This window comes from Micromys minutus (assembly GCF_963924665.1).
Source record: "Micromys minutus genome assembly, chromosome: 14".
Taxonomy (NCBI): Eukaryota; Metazoa; Chordata; class Mammalia; order Rodentia; family Muridae; genus Micromys; species Micromys minutus.
In genome coordinates this window covers 27,061,826-27,080,555 of record NC_137983.1, presented here as the reverse complement: position 1 = coordinate 27,080,555, position 18,730 = coordinate 27,061,826, and the positions used below count along the sequence as shown (strand labels likewise).

Genomic DNA, 18,730 nt, shown 5'->3' with positions numbered 1-18,730 from the left:
CTTCCTTCACACGTTAGTCCTGTCCCCAATCTGGATCCCAGCTTCGCCCAGACCACACCACAGTTAATCTACTTTATCTGTCTTAACCTTTGCAGTCCTTAATGTGACTGTTGGAATCACACAAAGCAACACAACTCATTTTGATAGCATGGGTCAAGCAGCGTTCACCACTGACTACTATGGTCTAGTGAAATTTAATGGTTCGTATAAATACACCGGCACCATTAAGACAAAAACCAAATCAATATTTAAGATCCTCTTACATTTAACCTGAAGTTTTTCTGTAATTTATTTATCAGGGAGTAACTGGCCGTTTATTCTAGTTTTTTGTATTTTTTTAAAATAAAATTCAACTGTGAGTTCGAGAGAAAATTCGACTGCTGAAAAGTTAGTCTATTATGACTACTTATGAAGGCGCTTCCACTAAAAGTCTTTCGTTCCTCTGAATGGAAGTAGGATAGACTTTGCTTCTGTCTTCCCCAGAGCAGGTCCTTTGATGTGAGTTTGTGGCTGAAGGGAGACAAAGGAATGGCTTTCCACCAGGTCTCCATACCATCTTATTAAGGCGTTTTAAAAAAAATGCATTGGCACATTCTCACAAGTTCTCTGAACACCTTTGCATCGGTCTTCTTTGTGAGGTGACTGTGTGTGGGGGGGGGCGGGTGTTGTGTGATAGATTTTTATTTTTAAAAGTTAATAGATGAAGCCAGCCCGGGTTACATAGTGAGGCCCTGTTTCAGTCCCCTCCCCCCACCCCCTTAGGTTACTGTTTAGGTTCCAAGGAGAAAGCTGAAAGCCTTTCTTTTCACTTAGTCATTCAGAGCCTGAGCCACACCCTTTTGTTATCAAGACCTTAACCTCAGCTGTAAGACACGGGACAAGCTCGATTAATGTGTAACCGCTCTTTTGGCAGGATTGTCTGCCCTCTCATTCCCATCAGACAATATCTGAGATCCATGCTCCACCTCACACACCCATTCTCCTTATTCATCCCATTGCAATGTTGCTGTCCTTTCCAAGACCCTCCTCCCCACACTGCATTCTGTTGACATATGAACTTTTCTTAAGGGAAATTTTGTTTCTCCAAAATAAGTTAGGGAAGCAATTGATCCACAAAGGAGAAGTGGGCTGCCTTTACAAGTGCGCTGGAAAGAGAATGTTTCCACGTTTGGTGGGTCTTACTTGCAAACCCAGCGTTTGGGTGGCTGAAGCTGTAGGAAGATTTTTTTGAGCTGAGGCAAAACATAGCGAGAGCCACCCTGGATTAGAGAGAGAGACCCTGCAGCAAGCAAGCGCATAAACAGCTGGGGAAATGGCTTAGTGGTTTAAAATAAATTTTCCTCTTCTAGAAGACCTGGGTTTGTTTTTCAGGACCCTGATAGCAGCTCACAACCAATCTAAAACTCTGTCTCCTGGCTCTCCTGGTCCGCCAGCCACAGACACATGTGATGTACAGACACACACGCAGGCAAATCACTCACATACATAAAATAAAAATTTTAAATGTTTTTGCAATGTATGCGTGTGACTAGGCAATATTTTTATTCAACGTTTAAAAAGCAAAACACTTGGGAGAGGGAGCAGTTTCATGGAAGCAAGGGGAGGTAGGAGGGGAGGAGGAAAAGGGATAACTTTTGAAATGTAAAAACAGAATGTCCAATAATAAAAAAAAAAAATTAAAGAAAAAAAAAAGAAAACACTATCCATTGACAATAGTCAGGCCAGACAGGTTTGGCTTCGTTCCTTGTCCAAGCCCTGGAGATAAGATTCCTGGAATTCACTGGCCAAATTTGTAGAGCCAGAATTAGGATTAGAGTGGTAATTTGGTAGCCTTCAGGTAATTTAAGGGCTCCGAGAAGAATTCATCGATCATCATGAACAATACTTAGTTCCATTAAAAAAAAAAGAGTTGAAGTTGAAGGACAAAAATCCTAACTAAATATTCAAACAGTAGGTCAGAGCGCAAAGTCAGAGAACGTGAGCCAGGCATGACAAGGAAGCGTGGAAACCGCCCTGTGAGAGTGGCGCAGTGAACCGAGGGATACGTGTTCGGTACTTTGATGGGATCGCCCAGGAGTTTGGGGGGGCTTTTCTAGGAACTGCTGTGAACTGAAGGAAGATTGAAGAAACCGTGAGTGTAGAAGCCAGAGTCTCCCTCACAGTAGACTGAAAACTGTAGTTAGAGCAAGAGCGAGGAAGAAATTGGGAGAGAGGAAAAGGGATTCGGCCTCAAAGTCAGAGACTTCTCTGTCCTTTGACCTCTATCCTAACAGTGATGGGAAGGAGAGAAAATGACTGGGCAACGTGGCAGGGCGTGCCTGCAGCTCTTGCACATGCGCGGTGGAAGAAGGAAGTTCATTGTACAACCTTGTCCTAGATAATGAGTTTTAGACCCTGCCTCAAAAATGTGAAAGTACAAGCAGGAAAATAATTTATGGAGGGCAGTCAGAGAGGAGAATGAAAAACAACAAAATAGAGTGCCGTATATGTACGGGATGACTCAGTGAAATATCACTTTGTATACTTATTTAGAAAGTACATATCATCTGTGAATGCCAATTAACCTTGTAATTTCGAAATGACACTTTGCTGTTAAAGCTTAGTTTGTCTCCAGTGGTTTTATTGGTTTAGCTAATGTCAATTGAATGTATTATATGGCGCTTAGTCCATTGAATACATAAACTGGTTTTAGTATTCTCATTAGAATTTATCTGCATTTATAATGATGATCCTGACCCACCCAAACTCCATGTCTGGAAACTTCCTGTTTATATTCAAATTAGAATTGTTGTTTTACCACACTATGTAAATTACGATATTTTACAAACCTTATGAATCCTTATTACTATCCTATGGATGAGAAAACAGAAAGTCATTAATGATAAAATGTTATGCAAAGCCACAGAAATATTAAGGTTATGGAGCAGACTTTAAATCCCACGTCTTGCTATCTTGATGCAAACATTAAATGTAAAGTTAATTTTTCTAAGTTCAGCCAATTGTTTAAAGAGCTTGCTATATGCAGTTTCAGTTTCCATGAAGGGGAGAGAGAGGTCTACCATCTCATAATTTATGTTTCTACTGGAACTTGATATCTTCAAGCATAATTTCCAAGAGTGTAGTAAGGAACATTTATCTCTAGGCTTTGCCCCTTTATTGTTTTTAATCTAAATGGAAAATGTTTGGTATTTCATGCTGAGGCAAATGAAACTTCTCATTACATTGTTGTATCTTTTCAAAAAATGTTAATGTTGTTTAGATGAAAGCTATAAGCATTTTTTTTTCCTGGAAACTTCAGCAATGGGCTAAGTTCAGAAGCTAGAGAGTCGTTTTTTAGATGTCAGATACCCTGACAGTGATTTGCTACTGGTACATTGAGGAGGGGGGTGCATTTTCATACAATATTGTTCATGAACTCTTAATCTGTCCAAATGTTTATGCTTTTCTAGTGTTTACACATTGAAATATATACTGCAGGAGCTGGAGAGGTAGCTCAGTGGTCCAAGAGCTCTTGCTGCACTTCCAGAGGACCAGAGCTGGTTCTCAGTACCCACATTGGGATTCAGAGATCCAAGATCCTCTTTTGGCCCTCACAGGCACCCACACATAAGGAGTTCACATCTACACAGACACATATATACATAAAAAACAAACAAACAAATAACAGAATAAGAGAGAGATGGAGACAGAGAGATAGAGAGACGGACAGAGAAACACAGAGAAGCAGAGAGAGAGACAGAGAGAGATCCAAAGATGGTAGTAGTGAGGCACCTCTGATTTCAAGAATGTGACAATAACCTCCCAACCTATCTATCTATCTATCTATCTATCTATCTATCTATCTATCTATCTATCTATCAAAGGATTTTTTTCCCTCTGAGTATCTTTGCTTATGCTGGAACTCATTCTGTAGACCCAGCTGGCCTTGAACTATGAGAGCTCCCTGCCTCTGCCCAGAAAAAGGTGATTAAATTCCTAGCACTAGGGAGGCAGGGGCTGGTCAGGCAGGGGTGGGGTGGAGATCTCTGTGAATTTGAGGTGGAACTTGTTTACTGAGGGCATTCCAGGGAAGCATCAAGGAAAAAAAAATCTATGTAAATAAATAAATAAATAAATAAATAAATAAAGAGATTCTTGAGCAGGGTGGTGGCACGTGAGGAAAGGTAGAAAGGATATGGCTTTGAGCAGGCAATTAGCTCCTAAGAGCTCTGATTTTATGAATGTGAACAGTACCCTTTTAAAAAAGTTGTTTGAGCGAAGGGACAGTGAATAGCAGAAGGGGTGTCATGTTGAGCAGGTGATCACCTCCTGCTTTCATATTATGAATGTGAACTGAACTCTTTAAAATATGCTCGAGGTCTGGGTGGTGGTGCAGGAATTTGAGCCTAACCTGATTTACATAGTGATCTCCAGGTCCTCAGTTTTGGGATAGAGGTGGTGTGGGGGCTGGTGCCTAGTGAAGCTTTGTGTCCAGGGAAAGGAGGAGAGGTGCTTTAGAGAGCTCTTAGGTGACTCAAGGACACGTAAGATGCATCTCTGAGAGGAACTGGGCTTGAGATCCTTATGATTTTGACTCTGAGGTTGCTATGGTCTGAGACTTCTTAGCCTCCAGAAGTACAAATGAATTTCTGTTGCTTAAGAATGATTTAATCTATTATGGAAATAGTAGCCTATGAAGACTTAGACAACTTGTTCAAGTGACCTCCTTCCCTACTACTCCGAGATGCTCTGCTGAAGACCCCACTAAAACCGGACTCACCTGGGGACTTTCCTGAGCTGACTCTGACTTATATCACTTCTCATACTTTCTTCTCAGGGTTTTGAATTGAGCTCAAATAGATGGTCTTTCAGCTATTATTGTCTTTCTTTTTAGTGTGCTGTTGAATTCGTGCACGGATTGAAAAGCTATTATAAAGAGTTTCCATGCACACTTTAACCAGCCTGTCTTAAGTTTAACATATTATATTGCCAAGTTCCATTTACTATAAGAATTTCACAATGGCATAAGGCTACTAAGCAAACTCTAGACTCTTGGACTGAAGTCATTTTTCCATGAATGTACTTTTATCTGATCCAATCCAGGATGCCATTTTGCATTTAGGATCAAGTTATAAGGCAGACATTCGGTTCCACCCCCTGTCAAATCTCAGTCCAAACTCAGAAAAACGTAACTTATGCCTTGGAATATATGTGCTTGTACCACTCTTATAACAGTTAGCCCTACCTATAATCTCAGATTTAATCTCTTAGCAAGCATCTCAGTGAGAATTGAGAATTCCTAAGAACCTTTGAGAAGCTCAATGCTGTGTCTACCTCTACTAAAACAACTGGAATTAAATCATTAAATTTTATATCATATAGCCTTGAAAAGAGAGTTTGTATGTGATATGTGAGAAGTGAAAAATCAGTAAGAGTCACATCTCTCTAGGCTTTTCTGGATTTCTTAAGGTCCAGAATGTGAATAGGTTGATAGATAGATAGATAGATAGATAGATAGATAGATAGACAGACAGACAGACAGATGGCTTCCCATACATGTTGAATTTTAGAATATCAATTTTCTTCTTTTCTTTCTTCCTTCTTCCTCTCTTTTCATTCATTCATTTATTCATTCATTCACTGGTTTGTGTATGATATTTGAAAAGGTAACAATGCATGATGTTCATAGTTTGTTAGTGATAGTAGCTAACCTTATTCCAGCACATCTAGAAAGATGTAGAAAACAAACACTTTGGCAACATGTGATTACATATAACCTTTATAGTTATTTAGGTCTGCTGAGATGGTTCACCGAGTAAGGAAGGGTACTTGCTGCCAAGTCTGAAAATCTGAGTTCAATTCCCTGGACCACATGTTTGAATGAGAGCAGTCACCTTAGCAAGTTATCTCTGAGTTTTGTATCTGTGCTATGGCACATGCACTTCAATAAATAAACAAATAAATAATAAATAAATAATATATAGATAGATAACCTCTCATATATGTTGAATTTTAGGATCTCAATCTTTCTTTCTTTCCTTCCTCCTTCATCTCTTTTTTTCTTTCTCTCTTTCTTTTTTATTTATTCATTCATTTATTCTTTTTTTTTCTAGGTAGGATTTTCAAGATCCTGGAACTCATTCTGTAGACCAGCTGGCCTTGAACTCAGAGATCTGCCTGCCACTACCACCTCAGTGCTGGGATTAAAGCCTGCACCACCACCACCTGGCTCAATCTTCTTTTCAAAGTGAGGTAGAATTAATGGGCAGAAGTTTGAAAACATGGCTCTAAGAATTTGATTATGTATATGGTTATACAAGAAAAAGTGTCATGGATGATTAAACGGGTCTGTTTATGATATACTTTATATTTGAAACTGTGCAGCTCCTCAATTCTCCTGGCTCCCCACCACCCTATTCCCAAGGAAGTAAACCATCAAAATTGGAATGCACTGTATTATATTAAAATGTCAACTTTCATTTATATCTACATTTAACATCTTACTTGCTTATTTGTTTAGTGAGACTCTATCTTAGTAAAACTAAAATAAGGGCTGGAGAGATGGCTCAGTGGTTAAGGGCACTGACTCCTCTTCCAGAGGTCCTGAGTTCAAATCCCAGCAACCACATGGTGGCTCACAACCATCTGTAATAAGATCTGATGTCCTCTACTGGTGTGTCTGAAGATAGCTGCAGTGTACTTACATATAATAAATAAATGAAGGAAGGAAGGAAGAAAGAAAGTAAAGAAAAAAAGAAAGAAGGTTAAAAAAAACCTAAAATAGAATTGCAGCATTTGAATGGCAAAGAGCAAGTGGAAGCAAGTGGAATAGGGCCTGGTCTCCTCCAGAAGTTGGTCACTTCTCCTCATTCTGCTGGAAGGATCTGCTCTGACAATTACCTCACGTCTATTTGGTTAGTCTCAAACTTGCTGTGGAAAGGAGGCTGGTATTACACTTCTGATTTTTCCTGCCTCAACGTTTGAAGTTCTAGAATCACAAAGCTATGCTGGATTGTCTGCTAGAAAACAGGGCTACAGGGCAAGCATTGTACCAACTGAGCTACATACCAGCCCCAACCTTTAATGCTTTAAATATAATTTATTAAAATGATGAAAGGATAGATAAAATGCAACATAATAGAGCCTAAAACAGACCCCAGACCTGAGGTGACTTGACTCACAACTATGGTGGCCCAAAGGATTCATGTGAAATGAATAGTATATATAAGTATTCATTATATAAGCCTAGCTAGTCAGTGAACACTTACGTATACTATATTTCTAGTACTAGGAGATAGAGATAAGAGAGTAAGGCAAGGCTAGTCAAGACTACCCTCAGCTACACTGCAAGTTCAAAACTAGCCTGGGCTGCATAAGATACAGTCTCACTAAAACTAATATAAAATTTTAGTATGCAAGGGCAATCAAGAAGCCAGTGGAGTGGAGTGGTCCTAGAGGACTCTAGGAGCTAGTCAACTTTTTACTTTGCTAGAAGGATCTGCTTTGACAAATACTATCCAGGACTCCATATCTGATGGAAGAGGATCTGGGGTATGTCTTAACTCATTTGAAGGGTTGGCAGAAGTGTTTATTTCAAATTCAAACCAAGGGCTCAGGAGTGAGTCTTTTTTTTTTTTTTAATTGAAGAACTTTATTAAAAAAACAAAGATAAATGTACAAATTTTAAACATTTTTGCATAAAAGTATGCAAATACATTTTGTCATTGCTTAGCTTTTTTTAAAATAAGATTTGATAGTGGGCATTAAGATCTTACTAGTTACAATGACCATAAAGTACATGTAAAACAGGATGTAACCTGGAATTAGTCAAGGTTTTCTTGGTGTGTAAGGAGTAAACATAATGGTTTTTTGTTTTGTTTTGTTTTCTTTTCTTTCTTTTCTTTAGCCTCACACAGTTTCTGAGTTGTTTCTGGGGTGTTCAGAGCTTTCTGGGGTTAGTATCCAATTATCAGTGACTGCATATTACGTCTGTTCTTTTGTGACTGGGTTATCTCACTCAGGATGATATTCTCTAGATGCATCCATTTTCTTAAGAATTTCGTTAAGCCATTGATTCTGATAGCTGAGTAGTACTCCATTGTGTAAATATACCATAATTTTTGTATCCATTCATCTACTGGAGGACATCTGGGTTCTTTCCAGCTTCTGGCTATTATAAATAGAGCTGCTATGAACATTGTGATGCATGTGTCTTTGTTGTGTGTTCGAGCGTCTCTGGGGTAAATGCCCAGAAGTAGAATAACTGGGTCTTCAGGTTGCACTATGTCCAATTTTCTGAGGAACTGCCACACTGATTTCCAGAGTGGTTGTACTAGTTTACAACCCCACCAACAGTAGAGAAGTGTTCCTTTTTCTCCTCATCCTCGCCAGCATCTGCTGTCATCTGAATTTTAGATCTTGGCCAATCTGACTGGTGTGAGGTGGAATCTCTGGGTTGTTTTGATTTGCATTTCGCTGATGGCTAAGGATGTCGAGCACTTTCTTAGATGCTTCTCAGCCATTCAATACTCCTCAATTTGTTTAGCTCTGTACCCCATTTTTTAATAGGGTTGTTTGATTCTCTGGTGTCTAGCTTCTTGAGTTCTTTGTATACCTTGGATATTAAGCCTCTATCTGATGTGGGGTTGGTCAAGATCTTCTCCCACTCTGTTGGCTGCCGTTTTGTTTTCTTGACAGTCTCCTCAGCCTTACAGAAACTTTGCGATCTCATTAAGTCCCATTTGTCAATCTTAGAGGTGCCTTGCTGGCAAGAATCAGTTCTGACCTATAGGTGGTGGAGGTCCCGTTGTCCTTCCTCCACTGATGGTCACTCAAAAAGCCAGAGTGTTTTATGAAATTGTAGATTGTAAATTTCAAACCCCAGAGGAAATAACTCGAGCACTGGTTCCTGGCTGGACCATGTTGTGGATCTTTTTCCTGAGTTGTTCTTTGTTTTACTAGCAGATTGTTCTGTTGGACAAACCTGTGATGTCACTGAAATTCTTGTCTGCTCTGTCTCTGTGTCTTAGGTGTTACTCCCCCTGCCTGCAGCTTTCACATTTCTAATTCCAGCTACTGGATTTCTATCAAGACATTTTTCTTCCTTGTTGTATGCTTAGAAAGCAAATAAGCATATTATTAAAATAAAATGTATTATCAAATTATGTTAAAATGCAAAATTAAATGTATATTTAACACTATTTTCATTATGGTTATTTTGCTTTTAATGATACTGGATTGCTTAGACGTTCTGAAACCAAAGATTCTCTGAATAGGTAATTATGCTTCCTCTACAAAAGTGACCAGTCTCTTTTGTTTCCAAATCAGCCTTCATATTTGTCTGTCTGTCTGCCTGTATGTCCATCTGTTCACCAATCCACCATCCATCCATCTATCTACCTACCCAGATCTATCTATTTCTGTCTTTCTGTCTGACTACCTACTTATCTCTATCTATCATCTATCTATATTATATCTATCTATCTATCTATCTATCTATCATCTATCTATCATCTATTTATCTATTTATCTATCAATCAACAGATTTCACTGTGCATCCCAGGCTAGCTGCCTATTTATAATTCTTTTGCCTCAACTTCCCAGAATGCAGGCATTCCAGTCATGTTGCCACCACATCCAGCCAACCACTTATCTGCTTGAAGCACCATTAGATAATATTTGCCTCTCTGATCATTTTGATTGAATTTTTAAAGTATAATAAACTTCCCTCAAAAGTACAAAATTTCAGCACTTTTTTCTTGTAATTTTATCCTCAAAACATATATGTATGAATGAATGAATGTATGTATGTATGTATGTATGTATGTATGTATGTATGTATGTTTGTATTTTATTGGTGATGGAGAAGGGACAGAAGTACCATAGTGCACACGTGGAGGTCAGAGGACAGCTATGGGAGTCAGTTTTCTCCAACCACGTGTTTCTAGAGATTGAGCTCAGGTCTTTAGGCTTGGCTGTAAATGCCTTTGCCCCGGAGCCATCTTTCCTACCCTCCTTTATTTCCCCTTGGCCAGGTGACCTTCAGCTCACAATCCTCCTGCCACATCCTCCACCCTGCTGGGTTTTCAAAGACTCTGACAATGTCCTGGGCTTTAGTGATTTTTAAATCCACCTGGGTGACTCTTGAGCTTTAGAGTTTACCTCAACTATTTCTGTTCATTCTTAGTTCACAGTCCAAGTGTCACTACCTACTTCTGGTTCCTCTTTTCTTTCTTTTTGATAATTTTTATTGGATATTTTCTGTATTTAAAGTTCAAATGTTCAGGACCGGAGAGATGGCTCAGTGGCTAAGAGCACTGACTGCTCTTCCAGAGGTTCTAAGTTCAAATCCCTGCAACTGCATGGTGGCTCACAACCATCTGTAATGAGATCTGACGTCCTCTTCTGGTGTGTCTGAAGACAGCTACAGTGTACTTATAATAAATAAATAAATAAATAAATAAATAAATAAATAAATAAGTAAGTAAATAAATAAATAAATAAATCCTAAAAAAATAAACAAAGTTCAAATGTTATTCCACCCCCCCCCACTCTCCTCCTCCTCTACTTCCTTCCATGAAGGTGCTTCCTCTTCAAACCCCCTCTGCCACCTCAGCTCCCTGGTGTTTCCTCTTATTCTCCATTAAAAAGTCTGATTTGGGGCTAGATGGCTCAGGGTTAAGAGTAAGATCTTTTCAAGAGATCCTGAGTTCAATTCTCAGCAACCACACAGTGGCTCTTGAATATCTGTAATGGGATCAGATGCCCTTTTCTGGCATGCACCATATGTACACACAGAACACTCCATCCATCCATAAATAAAAATAACAATAATAAAAAGAACAGCAGTTCTTTAAAAGACATCTAATTTAGTTTATTTTTCTCTCCTTCCCGGCCCTCACCCTTTTCCTCTTTCCCTCTTCCTTCATTCTTTCTTTCCTTCCCCCACCCCCAATATCTTATATATCCCAGACTGGCCTTTAACTGTCTATATTACCATAGCTGACCTTGAACTCCTGATTTTCCACCTCTAATCCTGAGTGCTGGGCCAACATACCTGCTTACAATCTTTTTTTTTTTAAACCACTTTTTATTTTGAAAGATCTCTTGGAACTTTGAAACTACACGTGGGGATTGTACACTCAAACCTTAAGCTTCCTTGATCCATTTCCTGTCCAATTATGCCCCAGTAAAGCTGCCACCCTGTTGAAAGACAGCTCCATCTCCTCTGAGTTTGCATTCAAGCTCCTGAACGAAATATATCCACGTGCTAACATTTCCCTCTGAGATTACCGTGGATGCTCTTCTGTGGACCATTGGTTAGATGAGGGGCTAAGACTCTCAAGAGTAGTGTCGCCCTCTAGAGGACATTAACATGTTTCTGGATATGCTTAAAATGGGCAGCCACCTTGGTGAGTTCCACCCTAGCAGGAAGAGATCCAGCTATTCCACTTCTGGGCTTATACCCCAGAGACACTCCAATATACATCAAAGATGCATGCACCACAATGTTCATTGCAGCTCTATTTATAATAGCCAGAAGCTGGAAAGAACCCAGATGTCCTTCAGTAGATGAATGGATACAAAAATTGTGGTACATTTACACAGTGGAGTACTACTCACTATCAGAAACAATGACTTAACGAAATTCTTAAGAAAATGGCTGCATCTAGAGAATATCATCCTGAGTGAGATAACCCAGTCACAAAAGAACAAACATAATATGCAGTCACTGATAATGGGATACTAACCCCAGAAAGCTCGGACTACCCCAGAAACAACTCACAGACTGTGTGAAGTTCAAGAAAACAAAACAAAACAAAACAAAACAAAACAAAACAAAAACCATTATGCTCAATCCTTACACACCAAGAAAACTTTGACTAATTCTGGGTTACATCCTGTTTTACATGTACTTTCTGCTCATTGTAACTAGTAAGACCTTAATGCAGAGTATCAAACCTTAAAAAAAAGCCAAGCACTGACAAAAATGTATTCGTATACATTTATGCAAAAATGCTTAGAATTTGTTCTTTTATCTTTGTTTTTTAAAATAAAGTTAAAAAAAGAAAAGAAAAGAAAAGAAAATGAAAAAGGGAAGGAGGAATCTTATAGTGCCAAGAGCAACTTCCTTAGCCTTTGTGCCTTCTCTGGAATATTCCTTACTGTCATTCTTTCCTTAAGGCTTCCTCTTTGTTGTCTTCCGCTTCTTCCTCTTCCTCCTCCTCCTCTTTTGATTGTCCAGGATTCGTTTTGTAGACCAGGCTGGTTTCAAACTCTGAGATCCACTTTTGGAGTGCTGGGACTAAATGCAAGTGCCACCGTACCCTGGCCTTAACACCTTCTTAATCTTATCCACGAAGTGTCATATTACAGTGAGAAACAAAACCGTTCAGAAAGGAACTTTCGCGAGCTTTACTTTCCAGCATATCTTCACCTGCACCTGGGTACTTGGCTCGCCCTCCTGGTACTGAGCCGCCGGCTGTGCTCACCTCTACTGCTTAATCTCTTGTAGTCTTCTGTTTCAGGCATCCTGTTTAATTGGGAACTTTGTTCAAGAGAAGCAAAGGCAAGGGAAGAAAAAGAAAGCGAGTTATCCCTTAGTTTCCTGCTTCGGCTTCTCAGCATCAGGTCTTATGCCTTACCCAACTGGAAGGAGCCCCAACCCTCTATTTTTGTTCCCCTGTCTCAACCTCGCGGTCCCCTTCAGCATACAGAAACTCATGCAGTGACCTCGAACTATTGGAGGCATTTCCCTTCATCCAATAGCCTACCCCACTCAGATTTCTCATGGCCTTTACCACCATTCACTGTTTAAAAGATTTGTTTTTCAATTTTAACTATGCGTTTGGGTAGACTTAGGGGCATGTATATGTGAGCGCAGCTGTCTACAGGGGCCAGAAATGTTGGAATTACTGGTGTTGTGAGCCTCCTGATATGGGTGCTAGGAACCAAACTTAGGCCAGGAGCAACAAGCACTCTTGTTCTTTTGTTGTTGTTCGATTGTTATTATTATTATTATTATTATTATTTTCTTGAGACAGTGTTTCACTGTGTAGCTGTCCTGGATCTCGCTCTGTAGACCAGGAGGTCCTGGAACTCCCTCCTAGTGCTGGCGTTGAAGGTGTGCACCACCATACCAAGCTTGCAGCAAGTCTAACAGCTGAGCCATCACTCGGGTGCCCTGCATAGTTTTTTTCTTACAGAAAGACTCTGCTAAAATGAGAACCTACCTGCACCATGGCATCTCTTGATAGAATAACACCTCTTGGTTCTGACCCAGCACCCACTGAGTCAGAACCTGCTCTTTAGCAGGGTCTCTAGGATCACAGTGACATTAAACCTCCAGGAGCCCTAATTGGTCACTTCTACTTTCCAATTTAAGTTGTGCCTCAGTTCCATGAAGACAAAATCTATAGCTCATTTACCTCTGTAGTTCACCTTTCAGTCACAAGACAGTTCCTTAGTGCTTATGAAGATTCAGTAAGGGCTTATCCAAGAGAATGTTCCTACACACACAAGGGCCTTGGACTCCCAACTGCATGAGCTGCCATGCCTGGCTTAGCCCAGCTGCTGCTTGGGTGCTAGAAACCTGTCTCCAGCAAGGTGATCACATAGCCAATCTCCTTTATGGTGCCGTGTAAAGACTTTAACGACTGTATGAGAGATGGTTCGATACCCACTGGGTTTGCAAAGTGACACCCAGTGAAAGCCCTAGAACACCCACCTGAGCTGCCACGAAGATCTCCGTTGTCTAGTGACTGATGAAAGCTGTGCCGAGACAGCATGTTTTCAGTCCAGCCAAGCTGATGAGGGAGTCTTTGGCCTGGAACTTTTGTCGAGAGTTAAATTTAATATTTTATATTAACTGAGGTGGGAGACGCCTCAGTTGGTTAAAGCACCTGTCACTGAGCTGGGTGACCTGAGCTCTGTCTTCATGGTGAAGTAAAGGACAAGGTCACTGTTCTTGAACACATGCCCTGGTACATTCAATGTCCCCCCCAAGTAAAAAATAAAATAAAATAAGGAAGGAAGGAAGCATGTAAGTAAGCAAATAAATAAAATGAGTATAATATAAATTTTAATAATACAAATTTTGTATTAAAACTTGGTGTTGGTCATGGTGGCACACACCTGCAATCCCGGCACTCAGAAAGAGAACTGCAAACTTGAGTCTAGCCTGGGCTACATAGTGAGTTGAAGCCTAGCAAAGACTACATGATGAAACATCATATCAAAAAACAAAACAAAACAAGCCAGGTGGTGGTGGTGGTGATGGTGGTGGTGGTGGTGATGGTGGTGGTGGTGGTGGTAGTAGTGATGGTGGTGGCAAACTCCTTTAATCCCAGTACTTGGGAGGCAGAGGTAGGTAGGTCATCAAGTTCAAGGTCAGCCTGTTCTACAGAACAAGTTCCATGATAGCCAGAGCAGAGAAACCCTGTTCAAAAACAAACAAAAAACAACAACCAAAACCATCTTCCAAATACAAACCCAAACTCAACCATTAAGCAACACCCCAACTTGGTAATGAGGAAATCAATGAGTGAGGAGGGTGCTGATGACTTCAATGAATGGGCGATGGCAGACAATGATAATCTTGGTGAGGCGTCTTTCATATCTTGAAATGGCAAATGTATTAAACACTACCTGTCAAGCTAAGATGGAAACATTTTACTACAGGCTTTGTACCTTGTATTCAACAAATATTGATTAAAGACTGATTTGACATTAATGACATGTAAATAATCAGCATAATTTAAACACCATTTGGGCTGGAGCGATGGCTCAGTGGTTAAGAGCACTGACTGTTCTTCCAGAGGTCCTGAGTTCAATTCCCAGCAACCACATGGTGGCTCACAGCCATCTGTAGTGAGATCTGATGCCCTCTTCTGGTGTGTGTGAAGACAGTGACAGTGTACCCACATACATGAAATAAATGAATCTTAAAAAAAAAATATTGACCACCATTTGTTTGGAACTTCAGAAGAGAACAAAAGACAATACACAGTATTTTTTTCATTTTCAAAAGTCTTTTTTAAAATTAAACCAATTGCTTGTTAAGTTACAAAGTATTTCCCTTTTCCAACATGAGGTTTCTCTGTAGACCAAGCTGGTCTTAAACTCAAAAATCTGCTTGCCGCTCTGCTTCCAAAGGCTGCCTGGCTAAGCATTAAAGTATTAAAACTTCTCGCTTCCAGGGCAATCCTCTTGTGGCATTTTCCCAACAATTGTAGACCAAATCGTGTATGATGGCATCTGCTTCACTGGTTACACGGCCTTTAAAAAAAACAGAACTTAGCAATAGTACTACCCAAGGGCATTTTTAATTCTCAAATTATCTCATTCTACAAAGAGCCCGGGCATATTTGAATCTGGTCTGATGCTCTACACCAAACCGCATCACTGTGAAGCCAGCTTCGGTGTACTCTTCGTCCTTGACGACCATCAAGACCAGCGTCGAGATCCGATGGGAAAGGGAAACCGGAGGGTCAATACACAGTATTTTTTCATTATTTATTCATTTTTCAGGCCGTATCGCAGCTACAGTTTCCCTTCCCTCCTCCCTTCTCAGGTCCTCTCCTTGAATCTCTGTCTCCTTACAATCCACACCATCTCCCTTTGCCTTCAGGAGAGGGCACGCCTCCAGGGATGTCAATCAAACATGCTTGTCTGGTCGCAGTAAGACTAGGCACCTCCCCTCACATTAAGACTGGATGAGGTAACCCAGCGGGAGGAAAAGGGTGGATCCTAAAGCAGGCAAAAGCCTCAAAGATAGCCTCTGCTTCCCCTGTTAGGAGCCCCACCAAAACACAAGCTAAATAATTATTAACATATATGCAGAGAGCCTAGGTGAGACCCATGCAGGCTCCCGATTCAGTCTGGTGAGTCTCAGGTTAGTTGATTCTGGGGGTTTTCCTGTAGTGTCCTTGACCTCTTCCCCATCTTCTGAAGGACACCCCTAGCTCCACCTAGTGTTTGGCTGAGGCTAGTGTTTCCATCAGTTGCTGGATGAAGCCTTACAGCAGACTATCATTAGGAGTCCTTTTATTGCCCCCTTCTCTCTCTCTCTCTCTCTCTCTCTCTCTCTCCCTCCCTCCCTTCTTCCCTCTCTCGCTCCATTCCTTCTTCCCTCTTTCCCTTCCTCTCTTTCCCCCTCCCTCCCTTCTTTCCTCTCTCTCTCCATTCCTTCTTCCCTCTTTCCCTACCCCCCCCCCCCCCCCCCGTCTCTCCCTCTCTCTTTCCTTTTTTTCTTTTTTTGCCAGTCATGTTTGGTTCTACCTTAGGTCTCTAGGCTATCCAGCCTCTGGGTCCTGGCTTTCCAGGCAGTGTCAGGGTTAGGTTCCCTCTCATTACATGGGTCTCAAGTCTTTAGTTGACAACCGCACTCCATCAATTTCTATGCCACACTTACCCCAGCACATCTGTTTTTGTGACTGGGTTGGTGGCCCAATTCCTCCTCTGGAAGCCTCGTCTGGTATAGGAAATGGCCGGTTCAGGTTTCCTATCCCTCATTGCTAGGGATCTTAGCTATGGCCACTCTTGTAGATTCCTGGGAGTTCCCATTGTGCGAGGTTTCTACCTTACCCCCTAAATGCCCCCCTTATGTCAGTTGTCTCTCCCAGAACTCTCTCCGTCTATGCTTCCCCGACCTGACCCCTCCTGGTCCTGTACCTGTCCCTATTCACCCTCAAGTTCACCCTTAATAACTATTTTGTCTCCTCTTCCCTGGGAGGTTCATGTTTGTTTTTTAGTCCACGTTGTTAGTCTCTCTGAGTCTACCGTATACACAGTATTTTTAAACCAACATGTGACCTCAGGTGAACAGTTTGGCAGCACCTAGGAACTCATGTGAGTGTGTATGTGTGTGTGTGTGTGAAGATTTTATACTGCTCACCAGACTTGCTGAGGTTGATCCTCAATTGTAATAAACCCTGCAGACACTAACAGAGATGTGCATCTTGGGAGCAGAGTAATAGATCTAAGTCTACAAGGGTGTTAACTGGCTCTAAGGAAGAAATAAGCAGTGGCTGATTCTATGATCGCAGTGGACAGCAGGACTAACTCTGACCCGAGGAGTGTCTCCACAGCGAGTTAAGGGGAACAAATAATCAAAACAAGGCTTAAAGCATTCATTGTCACGTTGTGCTAAAAATAAGGGTGGAGACATAGATGTCATTGAATCTAATGACTAGTCTAAGACAGGTGCTTGCCATTAGACAGAGAATGGAAGGCAAATCTATTTTCTGACTTGACAGTAATAAAACACACATTTTTGTTTTTCTGGGACAAGGTCTCACTCTTGTAGCCTAGGTTTGTACACAACTGTCTTTCCGTATGCTGTTCCATTTCCTGGGTGCTTCAATTTATAGCTATGAGCCACCAGGTTTGGTCTGAAACACACATCGTCCTTGTTGAGAGTCTTCATTCAATGCTTAATGGTGCCTCATCAATTTTCTTTCCTTTTCTTCTTCTTCTTCTTTTTTTTTTTAATTCTTTTTGGTGTGTACATACATACACATGTGTGAGTAGAGGTGCCTTCAGAGTTGAGAAGAGTGTTAGATCATCTGTTGCTGTACTAAGTGGTTGGGAGCCATCAGATGTGGGTGTTGAGAACTGAACACAAGTTCTCTGTAGAGAGCTAAGCTACCTCTTAACTATCTCTATTTGGAGACAGGCTTTCCCATGGATGTCTTGTGGTTATATAGGCTAGCCAGTGAGTCCTCAGGTTATGCCTGTCCTGATCTTCCCTCACTCACAAACTGGGCTGACAGATTTTCTGTCTCTTACACCTTTTTTATTTTTTATGGAGATGCTGCAACTCCTGGGCTCTTGTAGCCCACACCCTACTCACTGCTCCACCTGCTCAGCCCCGTGCTTCAAAACATTTCCACAAGGCTTTAATCCACTTGGATCAGAGAGTGAGTTAGAAGGTAAAAGGTTTGTTCTTTGTGCAGTTGGCCAGCTTTGGGCACAAAGGAGACAGAAGGAACATGTTGTAAAAAGTTGGCCTGGTAGAGGTTTTATGGGACAAGGACTGTTGAAATGGTGTCAGATTCTTATGTGTTTATATATAAGAAAAGGTTTGCTTTCCACCTTACTGAGGAGAATATAAGTTATTTTATATATGTTATTTGGGAACAAAGGAAAGAAGGAAAATTGTGTTCAAGTAGACCTTCAGAGAGGGCAGAGGACTCATATCCCAAGATAAAAATCCAACATGAAATAGATTATGCTTACTTGCTTCGATCTGGGGAGTTAGGGTGATTTACTTATGCACTATATTGCCCTGGCATCTTTATGAAGTCACTTTAAGTGTTCCTATATTTTTAATTAGAAGTCATTTTGCCAGTCCCTCTTCCCTTGGCAGCAATGGACTTAAATGGCTATAGAATAAAAAATGAATAATGAGCAGTACCTTCCCTTCTAAACATCCCAGGTAGACCAAGGAGAAAGAGTCACTGCTTGAATATTTAAAGTTTTTCTTAGGCAAAGGTTGAACTAATGAGGTTTTCCACTTCATCCCCCGGGTTCCCTTCAGTTTTAACAGTTTGCAGGACAGGAGTCCAGCTGAGAGCTTTGCATTCAGAGGTGGTGGTGGGGAGACAACCCCCTACTGTTCATCCCCCCTAGTGAGCCTCCTTGAATCCTCCTGACTTTGAATGAGAAGACCTAGAATCCCAAGAGAGGAGTGTGAACTTCAAGAGTGTTGTTTCTGTTTGATATCTTCACTGGGATCCACCGCTGTCTATTC

At 40.9% G+C, this 18,730-nt stretch overlaps 1 pseudogene across 1 annotated transcript in view; it reads right to left on the bottom strand.

Moving 5' to 3' along the window:
• The window catches only part of LOC308429722 (NHP2-like protein 1), a 38,941-nt pseudogene that overhangs the window by 1,040 nt on the left and 19,171 nt on the right, over window positions 1-18,730 (bottom strand). The gene's annotated exons all lie outside the window — the stretch shown is intronic.